The sequence below is a fragment of the Lygodium microphyllum genome, chromosome 25, assembly GCF_053477565.2.
Source record: "Lygodium microphyllum isolate KBCC chromosome 25, Lygodium_microphyllum_v1.1.10, whole genome shotgun sequence".
NCBI classification, from domain to species: domain Eukaryota; kingdom Viridiplantae; phylum Streptophyta; class Polypodiopsida; order Schizaeales; family Lygodiaceae; genus Lygodium; species Lygodium microphyllum.
This window is the reverse complement of record NC_141159.1, coordinates 11071946-11083031: the sequence shown is the minus strand read 5'-3', so window position 1 is coordinate 11083031 and position 11086 is coordinate 11071946.

Below are 11086 nucleotides of genomic sequence, written 5' to 3'. Positions count from 1 at the left end.
AACTTAAAGCAAAATCTTTTTTCCCTTCTTTCCTTGAATATGTCCATGGGAGTGAACTTTTGATTGCCTTGAGAAGTTGGTCCTTTTGGTTTGTTGTCCACTTGTTTATTCTTTATCTTATAGCTATTTAAGGTTTTGAAACTACTTTGAGGTTTAGAAAGATTGAATGGTGGATAGACGGGTATTCTTGAGCTCCCACTAGGTAGATTATTATTATCCTTTGTGCTATGAACTTGGCCTTGCTTAAAAATAGTCCTTGGCTATCCATAATTTGGTCAAAATCTAGGTTTTTTTCTATATTTTCTCTCATACCTTTTTGCAAGCTCAATATCATTGAAAAGGATGATGGGATTTTGGGCCACAACATCGACCACCAACAAAGTGAATTCTAAGCCACACATATACTTATGGAGCTTTGCATCGTCGCTTATTCTTTTCACACATATAGTGAGATTGAGAAATTGATTGGTGTATTCATGTACAATAAGGTCTCTTTGCTCTAATCCATACCACCATCTAGCAAGCTTCTCTTTCTTAATTGAGGATACAAGAATAGTCATGTCTTGAATGCTTGCCCCATGATTCCTTTAATTAGTTCTCTCTTTTGATGTATTGTCACCAAGTATGGGAAAAGCTTTCCAAATGAAAAGTGGCAAAATAAAAATTTTGATCATCACTCCCAAGGAATATGCCAAAATATGATTCCAACTTTGCAACCCACTCCTCGAGGTCAAAAGGTGAAGATGACTGCCCATTATACTTTGCCAACACAATCTTATAGCTCTATATCATGTAAAGGTTTCTATCCATTAATGAGCTTTTCATGATTAATATCTACTTGGCCTTGAAAATTAGAATATCTCCTTCCATAAATTGGTTGAGAGCTTTTTGGGTATCAGCATGTAGGTAAAGAGCCTCTTGGTAATTCAGATATCAACGCATGTACTTGAGAATTACCCCCATTGATGTTACCCATTTCATCAATTGATGTTACCCATTTCATTCCTTTGTAAAGTTTCTTCCACCCCAAATTGATTATTGGATATACCTCTTTGTCCAATAATACACTAGGAATTGGAATTAATGGGATGAAGTGGGACATTTACAATATTGCTTGGCTGAGCTTTATCTTCTCCTTGTTTTCCATTTGCAATTGCATCCATTGAGCGAATTGTGACATGATTTGGGTATTAGACTCCACAAGTTTATCAATCAAGGGTTTTGTTTGGGCATTATTGTGGGAACTCTCACTCAACCACCAAGACCCATAGGTTGCTTATTGCTTTAAGCATTTCAAGCCAAGTGCAATGGCTACCTCTCACATAGCCATATGCACTCTCACACCTACAAGTGTAGTGAGATTACCTTCATGCTCGATCGAGTTGCCTCCTGCTCCAAGCACTTTGGTAGCTCCACGATCCAAGGTGCAAGCTCAATCCTCAAGCTCCAAGCTCCGTTGCTGCGCATGAGACAAGAGAAGAGAAGAAGAAGTGAGGAGAAGATGGAGAGCTTCTCCACTGCGATTCCTCACACTCACACACTCACTCCCTCACACTCCCTCTCTCAAGCACAAGCTCAAGCAAGAAAGAACAAGAAGAAGAAGAGAAGAAGAGAGCTAGTTTTGGCCACACACAAGAATGATCTTCTTCAAGCACTCTAGTAGCTCCACAATCCAAGGTGCAAGTTCAATCCTCAAGCTCCAAGCTCCATATTCCATTGCCCCACAAGCATGAGACAAGACAAGAGAAGAAGAGAGCTAGTGTTGGCTACACATGAGAATGATATTCTTCATTCACTTTTTGTCTTTTTATACATACCCTCCTCCTCTTTGGGTGCCCATCCCTTTTTACATGGCCGGCCGTTTTAGCTTAAGTCCTCTTTCCTTATTCCTTCCTATTTTCACATTTCCTTCACCATGCATGTTTACATTTACAAATTGCACAGGAGGGAGCGTGTCACTCTTTTACAAAATGAATTACAATGTGCCCAGCACTTTCCTTGCTAGAATATTCAATGCACTTATTATTATGTGCTTCCTTTTACATTGAGTCTTTTCCTACATTTTTTTGAGCTTGCTTTTCTCTTCCACTTTTTCTCTCCTTGGGTTGTCTTCCATTTCTAACTTTTTGGGGCTTTTTTGTTCCATCTTGGACTTCCAAAGATGTAGCATTACTGCCCTCCTAGCCAAGTGCTAGTCCCATGGCACTTGTTGGTAAAGGCTTGGGTGGTTGAAGGTTTGCCATGTGGGACGATGATGGGGTTTTGGAGAGATTGGCAATGAAGAAATACACCAAAATGGATGAGAGGTTGTGGAGGTTGAGGATGGATTGAGTGGATGATGTGTTAGAAGTCAAGCTCAGTAGGTACGTCTTTATGTGTGATCAACATCTGTGACAGCTAGGTGTGTGCTGTCTCCATGTGACTACATTGAATAAGTCGGGTTTGTGTTAGTAGGTGACCTGACTAGAGTTAGTCAGTCTAGTCAACACTAAGACTAGGTTACTTTACATCGTATTGGGTGCTTCTCAGTTAGTGTGGAATAATGAAGAAAGCTATGGGAACCTGAAGGTTCATGAAGATTGAGTTTCCCTGTCTCTCTCTCTCTCTCATCTTTGAACATGGTATCAGAGCGTTGCCAGGTTGAGCTCTCTGGAGCAGGAGGAAGCCAAGAAGACTTGCAGGAGTGGAAGATCAAGGGTTCTCAAAGATCAAACAAGCTATCATTGTGATGGAATGTAGGCATTGTGTGATTGCTTACTCTATGGTTCAAGCTACTATCTGTGGCTTGTTTAGAGCCTTGTGAAGGGGGTATTAAGCACTAGTGTGTGCTTCATCATCATCACCATCATCAAATCGAGCTGCTGGAGCAGAGGACAGATCTGCACAAACTGCACCTGTATTCTGCAGACATCTTCGTGGCTGAAAAACATCATATGCAAGTGATATGAAGTGGCTAAATGCCTGACAGAGACTAGTGGAAGGTATTTGAAGAGTACAAGGTGTAAATGCTTATGTGAGAGCTCACCTATGAGCTGAGAACAGAGACTGTAGATTTGCAACAAATAGTGGCCTGCTGTATACAGGCATTACAAAGCATATATACATTTATGACATGAATCTGGAGCCCTCAAACATACCCAAAAGCATCAATGGAGCAAAGGTATATGCCAGGTTGACATATGTACTTGATGAAATGCATTTGAGCTGAAGTTGCTCACTGAAATCATTCAGATCTAAAATATGTTAATGGCTGAAAACTGTCATACACAGTGAATGACAAGCATTGTATCTTGCTGAAGCAATACATGTCACTTTGGAGCTTCTATCACCTATATGAACTGACATATGCATGCTGAATGTATGGAGGATTGAGGAAAGCATTGGATGTTGTTGAATATTCAAATCTGAACCTGAAATAAGTCCCTTGACAATGCTTGGGCTGATTGTGAATAGTCATGGTTATGAACAGTCATGTACTCTTTGACAGTGATTAATGAAGACAGGTTGTCTATGCCTACTCAAATGCTCATGTATTGAACTTGCCACTACAAAGTAAATGTATGACATGTCTTGAGGACTTTTGAAGCTGAAATACATCTTGGTTGCCAGAATATTGGTTGTTGGTGATCTGTAAGCAAATTTATGTCACTTATACTTGCTGGTTATGCATTGTTTTGTGCCTCTGTGCTTATGTCTTGACTGCCAAATGTACTAGCAGCTATCTGGGAAGTTTTGGGACATGTATGACATGAATACCACTCAGTTTTGACCTTGGAATTGCTGCTGGTTACTCACAGTTTACAGTTTTCAGACTGCATGTATTCACCCTGGCAGTGAGGTTGCAGAAGCTTAAGCTGAAGCAAGTACATAGCTTATGTATTGACAGTTATACCTACAGCTGAGATCACTTGTTTGTGGGCTATTTTGGGTTATCAGTGGGCTGAAATACCCTGGTTTTTTACTGCAATTAATTGCAAAAAACTGTCATAAACTGTTGTGGATTGAACTTGGTCAGTGATACTTATCGACTTGCAGGGAGTCAGGCACTTGATAGACAGTCTATTGCATCATGGCTAATGCACATGGGACTGACAATATCACTTAGATAGTTGGAGAAAAGTTAGACAACAATAACTTTACATTATGGAAATTCAGGATGAAAAACTTTCTGGTTGGCAGAGGTTATTGGGGTCTATGTACAGGAGATGAGGCTACTCTTGAGTTGCCTGCAACGAATCCAACTAATGAACAGAAAATAGCTTATAGGCTATGGAATGAGAGAGCATGCAAGGTGCTGCATTGGTTTTCTCTATGTATATCTGATGCTATGGTAAATCAAGTCACTGGATGTGAGGCTTCGAAGGATGCTTGGGACATACTGATGAAAAATTATGGAACCATGACACATGCACGAAAGATCCAGTTGAAACAGTAGTTCAACAACATGTCTAGGAATGGCAGGAGCATCCAGGTGTATACCACGGAGATTAAGACCATAGCTGATTAACTTGCTACCATTGGCTCAAGTGTATCAGAAGATGATATGATTGTTGTTGCCTTGAATGGATTAGGAAAAGAGTACAAAGCTTTTGACACATCCATCTCTATTAGAGAAGAGCCCCCTACCTGGGAAGAGCTAGTTGCTTTGTTGCTACATGAGGAGGTCAAACTTGGTTTGAATACAGGTTCCAATGCATCTCAGAGTAGAGACACTATGTTATACTCTAGCCAGCGTGGTAGAGGATTTAGAGGTCGTGGTTCATTTTGAGGTCATGGTGACACTCGTAATGCTTATGGATAGCAGCAGCAGCAGGGTAATTGGTATGGTGCAAATACACAAGGCTGGCGTGGATTTGGCGAGTTTAGAGGCAGGGGGAGATCACCCTGAGGTAGAGGTGGTGGATCTGTTTCATGGCAGTCTTCTGATCAGTCCAACATGGACAAAGATTGCCATTATTGTGGTAGGTATGGGCACATTGCAAAGGATTGCTACAAGAAGCAAGAAGATATGAAGATAAAGGGCAGACAGCATGGGCACTATGCATCTTCCAGTGGTGCTCATGATGAGCAAGTTGATAGACTCTTTGCCATGCAGCATGTATCCAAAAATGCATCGAGACATGATAGAGATGATCAATGGTACATTGACTCTGGAGCATCAAACCACATGACACCGCATGGAGAGTGGTTTGATGAGATGGTTGAAGGTACACATGGTCATGTATGTACTGGGGATGACACCCAACATGACATAAAGCATAAAGGGATTGTTCCTCTTATGATGCATGATGGCAAGAAAAAAGGCCTGCATGATGTATTACATGTACCGACTATAACAAAGAATCTTTTGTCTGTGGGTCAAATGGCAGAACAAAATCTGCAAGTGAGATTTAACAAAGATGGATGCTTCATTGAGGAGTATGGAAATGGCTGCAAGTTAATTGCCAAGGGCAGAAGGGATGGTAGGATGTTTACATTGGATGCGACCATTTCGGGACTTAAGGTAGCCATGTTTGCTCATGATGAGAGTGCCATTCGGGATGTAGAGATTTGGCACAAGCGGATTGGACATGTCAATGTATAAAAGCTGAAATCTATGTAGCAGAAGGAAGTAGTACTTGGATTGCCTAAATTCAAGTATAATGACTTTGGTCATGTATGCCCTACATGTCAGTTTGGGAAGCAGGCACGGTTTTCTTTCATGAAACATGTAAAAAACAGCACTAGGCCTTTACAGTTGGTGTACTCTGATGTCTGGGGTCCTTCACATAACGCTTCTTTTGTTGTACTCTAATGTCTAGGGTCTTTCACATAATGCTTCTTTTGGAGGTGCACGGTATTATGTCTCATTTATTGATGATTTCAGGTACACTTGGCTTTATGTTTTGAAGCATAAAGATGATGTGTTTGATGCATTCAAAGACTTCAAGAAGCATGCTGAAAATGAGTTGGGCTGCTACATATCCTGTTTGAGATCAGATGGAGGAGTGAATATATTTCTAATTACTTTGACAGGTATCTTGCTAAATATGGGATCATAAGACAACTCACATGTAGCTATACACCGCAGCAAAACTGTGTTGCAGAGAGGAAAAACAGGGTCCTGATGGAATCAGCTAGAGCTATGCTGAATGAGAAATGTCTGCCAAATGGTTATTGGGCTGAAGCAGTGATGACTGCTGTCTATGTGCTGAATCAAACCCCTACAGCAGGGATTCATGAAGTCACTCCATATGAGAGGTTGTATGGTCATAAACCTGATATTTCGCACTTGAAGGTATTTGGCAGCATTGCATATGTGCATATACCGGATGAGAAGAGGAAGAAATTGGATCCTAAGGCAGTGAAGAGTGTGTTTGTGGGATATGCACAGGAACGGAAAGCTTATAAGTGTTATGTACCTTCTACGCATGAAACACTCATAATCAGAGATGTGGTATTTGATGAGTTAGCATCCTGGTATGGGAATCCTGTTGCAATGCTTACTGATGGCTCACCCAGTATGAGTCATGTTGAAAAAACTCCTGCAGAGAGTACTTCCTTTAGTGGTCAAACATGTGATGTATCATCTACAGTGAGTCCTTGGACAGGACGATTGCGCAATCACACTACTGCATCCACTGACACGGATATGTCAGTGAGGGGGAGAACAGATAAGGGAAAAGAAAAGGTTTTTGAAGATGTAACAGGTCCACTCACTGCAGGTTATGATTCATCTAGCAGTGATAGCTTAGACAGTGAATTGGGGATTCTGCCTGTTATGACGCCAGGTGCTAGGCAGAGCCGTTATGTGCCGCCTCATGAGAGGCAAGCTCATAGTGAGCTACAGCTCAGGAGATCAGAGAGGGTCAGACAACCTGTTGATAGGTATACTTACACTGGATATTCAACCCGTCATTATGCTTATATGACGAAAGTAACAGGTTTTAGAGACCAAGTAAGTTTGATGAGGCAGTTTGCAGATAAGGATTGGCGTGCTGCTATGGATGAGGAATATTTAGCTTTGGCTGAAAATGGCACATGGAATTTGGTACAATTGCCTGAGGGCAAAACACCTATTGGCTGCAAGTGGGTGTATAAGGTAAAATGTAAATCAGATGGATCATTGGAAAGATACAAGGCCAGGCTAGTTGCAAAAGGGTATGCACACCAGTATGGTCTTGATTATGAGGAGACTTTCAGCCCTGTAGCAAAGATGGCTACAGTTAGAATTGTGATTGCTTTGGCAGTAGCTAGAGGCTGGAAACTATGGCAGATGGACGTAAAGAATGCCTTTCTGAATGGAGAGTTATAGGAAGAAGTTTACATGGAACAACTTGAAGGCTATGTGCATCCAAAATTTCCAGCACATGTATGCCGGCTGAAAAATGCATTATATGGGCTAAAACAGGCACCCAGAGCATGGAATGCTCGCATCAGCAGTTACTTGCAGCAACATGGTTTCCGATTGGGTGATGCTGATCATAGTTTGTTTGTGAAGAAGACAGATCATGGCTATGTATTTCTAGTGGTCTATGTTGATGACTTAATCATTACAGGAGATGATGAAAGCGGGATTGCTGAAGTAAAGACATGTTTACAGGCTGAGTTTAAGGTCAAGGACCTAGGAGAGCTGAAATATTTTTTGGGGATTGAGGTTGTCTCTACACCTCAAGGCATATGGCTGCTACAGAAGCAGTATGCTCAGGACATGTTACAAAAATATGGTATGGCTGATTGCAAGCCTATGGATACGCCTTTAGAGCAGAATGTCAAGCTGCAGATTGATGTTGGGACAGAGATTGAGAATGTTACCATATACAAACAGATGGTAGGCAGCTTGATCTATCTCACGATCACTAGACCTGACTTGAGTTATGCTGTGGAGCTGATCAGTTAGTTCATGTAGAAGCCTCGCAAACCACACTTGGATGCAGTCAGGAGAATTCTGAGATATGTAAAGAGTACCACAGATCATGGGTTGTTTTATGCATATGGGAAACCCCTTGACTTGATGGGGTATACTGATGCTGATTGGGCTAGTTGCACGTATAACAGGAGGTCAATCAGTGGTTATGCATTTGGATTGGGTAGTAGCATGATCAGTTGGTAGAGTAAGAAACAACCTACAGTTGCACTGTCCAGTACGGAAGCGAAGTATCGTGGTGCAGCCTTAGTGGCCTGTGAAGCTATGTGGTTACAGAAATTGTTGAATGACTTGGGAGTACACTTGGACAACAAAGTCAGGCTACTCTGTGACAATTTGAGCAGTGTCATGTTAGGAAGCAATCCTATTTATCATGCAAGATCGAAACACATTGAGGTTCACTACCATTTCATCAGGAAAATGGTTTTAGCAGATCAGATTGACTTGGAGTATGTGAAGACTGAAGATCAGGTAGCAGACATCTTTACCAAATCACTTGGTAAAGATAAGTTCATTCACTTTAGACAGCTACTTGGAGTGATGCAGATGACTTGAGTTTTGTTTTTGAGCTTGAGGAGGAGTGTTAGAAGTCAAGCTCAGTAGGTACGTCTTTATGTGTGATCGACATCTATGACAACTAGGTGCGTGCTGTCTCCATGTGACTACATTGAATAAGTCGGGTTTGTGTTAGTAGGTGACCTGACTAGAGTTAGTCAGTCTATTAAACACTAAGACTAGGTTACTTTACATCGTATTGGGTGCTTCTTAGTTAGTGTGGAATAATGAAGAAAACTATGGGAACCTGAAGGTTCATGGAGATTGAGTTTCCCTGTCTCTCTCTCTCTCTCTCTCTCTCTCTCTCTCATCTTTGAACATGATGGGGGCCTCTGATGTTGGTGGTTGATCACTCGCGGATTGCCGAATAATGCACTTGAAAGGAAAAGGAAGTGCACTAGTTGGGGGTGTGCCTACCTCACTATGCAGTGCATGGTGTCTATGTTAATGGAATTGGGAGTTGGATTGAACCTTAGTAGGCACAAACCTGTGGTGTTGTCCCACACTCGAGGACCCAATTTATGTACAAAGAGAGGTGCTACGGGTATGATTTAGGGAGACAAGTCTAATTTTCGGTGAGTGATAGCTCCCTAAGTATGTCCTATCCTTAAGGTTCCCTAGTTGTGAAGTGGGGGAAGGGCTAGGGTGGTCCCTAGGTGCAATGCTTGTGATGCTAGTAGAGTATTGATGGCCTGATTTCTTTGCCATGTTTATTTTCTTTCTACTTATTTCCTTCTTGTCTTTTTTCTTTTTCTTATCATTTCTTTTCTCTCTTGTTTTTTTTTTCTTTTCCTTTTTTTATGAAAAATTTTAATCTAATAAGGGAGCATGCTAAGAGGCATCTTGTTGATGAGCAAGGGCTAGGTTGCATGGCAGCTTAAGGGCTTTATTGAGGAATGCTCTACTCTGTAGATACCCCTTTAAGTTGCTTCTTACATTGAGTGGAGTAGATGACAAAAATGGGTGGTTACACCCAGTGAATCTACTATCACTTATATCTTCTAAGAGGTTCATACAAAATGCTAGCAAGAGAGTGGCTCTCATCATGAAGTGCACCATTGCACAACTATATATCCCAACATTGAGATAATAGGCTTGGCAATTGCTCTTCCTCTATAGTAGGTTTTTATTTTAGTAATATTCGCAATAGGCGGAGGTAGTTACATGTGGTGATGAAAGCGGGGTCGGGGTATGAGGAGAAATCCTTGATAAAACTTGCTATAGATGGATGGAAATCCCTTTTGGTGAAAATCAAGATCTCTTCATGGATTGAGGCATTTACATTGTAGATCAGAGGGAAGTCGTATCTACCATGCACCTCCCGGTCAAAATCAACCCCAAACATCCTTGGGTAGGGCATATAAACAAGATCATCCCATTCATGGGGTAGGATACTATAGAAAGCGATGCAGGCCTCTAAGCTAGAGTTCCAGATGTTCCTGCGCCACTTAGGGTGTACCTCATATCCCTCTACCCTCCAAGGTACCTCCACCACCTTATCTTTCCAATAGTTTGCATGTTTCTAGTGCCACTTTGTGGGGTACCTCCTTCGTTCCTCTAGCTATCTTCTTCCTAGCCTTGTTAAAAGCTTGATGATATCCTCCATCACCCTAGGAGATAATACTCTGTCCAACGTGCAAGGAAAAGTGAAGGAGAACTCGAAGGGGTGGCAGCAATTCTCCCATTGCTCCCACATTGCATGAGGGATTGCCACTTGTGGAACTTGTTATGTCTTAGCTTGAAACTTCTTGTGGGCATGTTCCACTTGCTCTTTGTGCTTGTGCCTTACCTCCACCATCTGCTTAGGTGGCCCTACTTCCTCCCCTTGCTCTTCTAGTTGCACTTGTGGTTACATAAGGGAGCTTGGTTCTTGCACTTGTTCTTCCTCTTGATGGTCAAGTTTGAAATCAGGCTCTTCTTCCTGGATGGGCTCTAGTGGCTCCTATTGTGGTGGTTGCATTTGCTGTTCTGGCTCCCCATGCCCTAGCAAGGTGAGTTCCTATGTGGTTAAGCCAGCTGAGATTAGGTGAGCGCATTGCTCCTCTACTCCCAAATGGCTTGGGTGCCTTGTCATGGAGTCCATGTTGCAAGGCCCTCCTCATTAGTTCTAGCTTTCTTCTTATTTTCTCCAATGTCTCTTCACCTCTTGGTTGTGTGGCATTCAATACTGTGCTTAAGAATGCATGTTGTTGCTCCAACATTCTAGTCTCAATAGCTGCGGCTTTGATTTTTACTAGGAGGCGCTTGGGCTAGCTTGTAGGCTAAGTTTTTTATTTTATCTTCGTTCCTGGTTGCCCATTCTTCTACTTTTTCCTTCATCAACTCTAACCCTTGGTTTTGGTATCAGGCTAGGGTGGCAATTACCTGCCCTTGCTACCATCGTACTGTATGCATTTGCTCTTTCTCTTAGTTCTTTTGTTTTTCTTTGTGTTCTCCTCATCTCTTTGGTTCCTTGCCACTTGTAGCTCTTTCCTTGCTGCTTCTCTTTGCCTCTTCAACTCCTTTATTTCTAGCTCTAGATGCTCGGGAGTTGAAGGTGAACATATTGTCTAGGGAGATGTGGTTCTCTCTCTCTTCATCATACAACTCTTTTAGACCCTCTTCTCCCTCTCTTTCCTTCAAGGT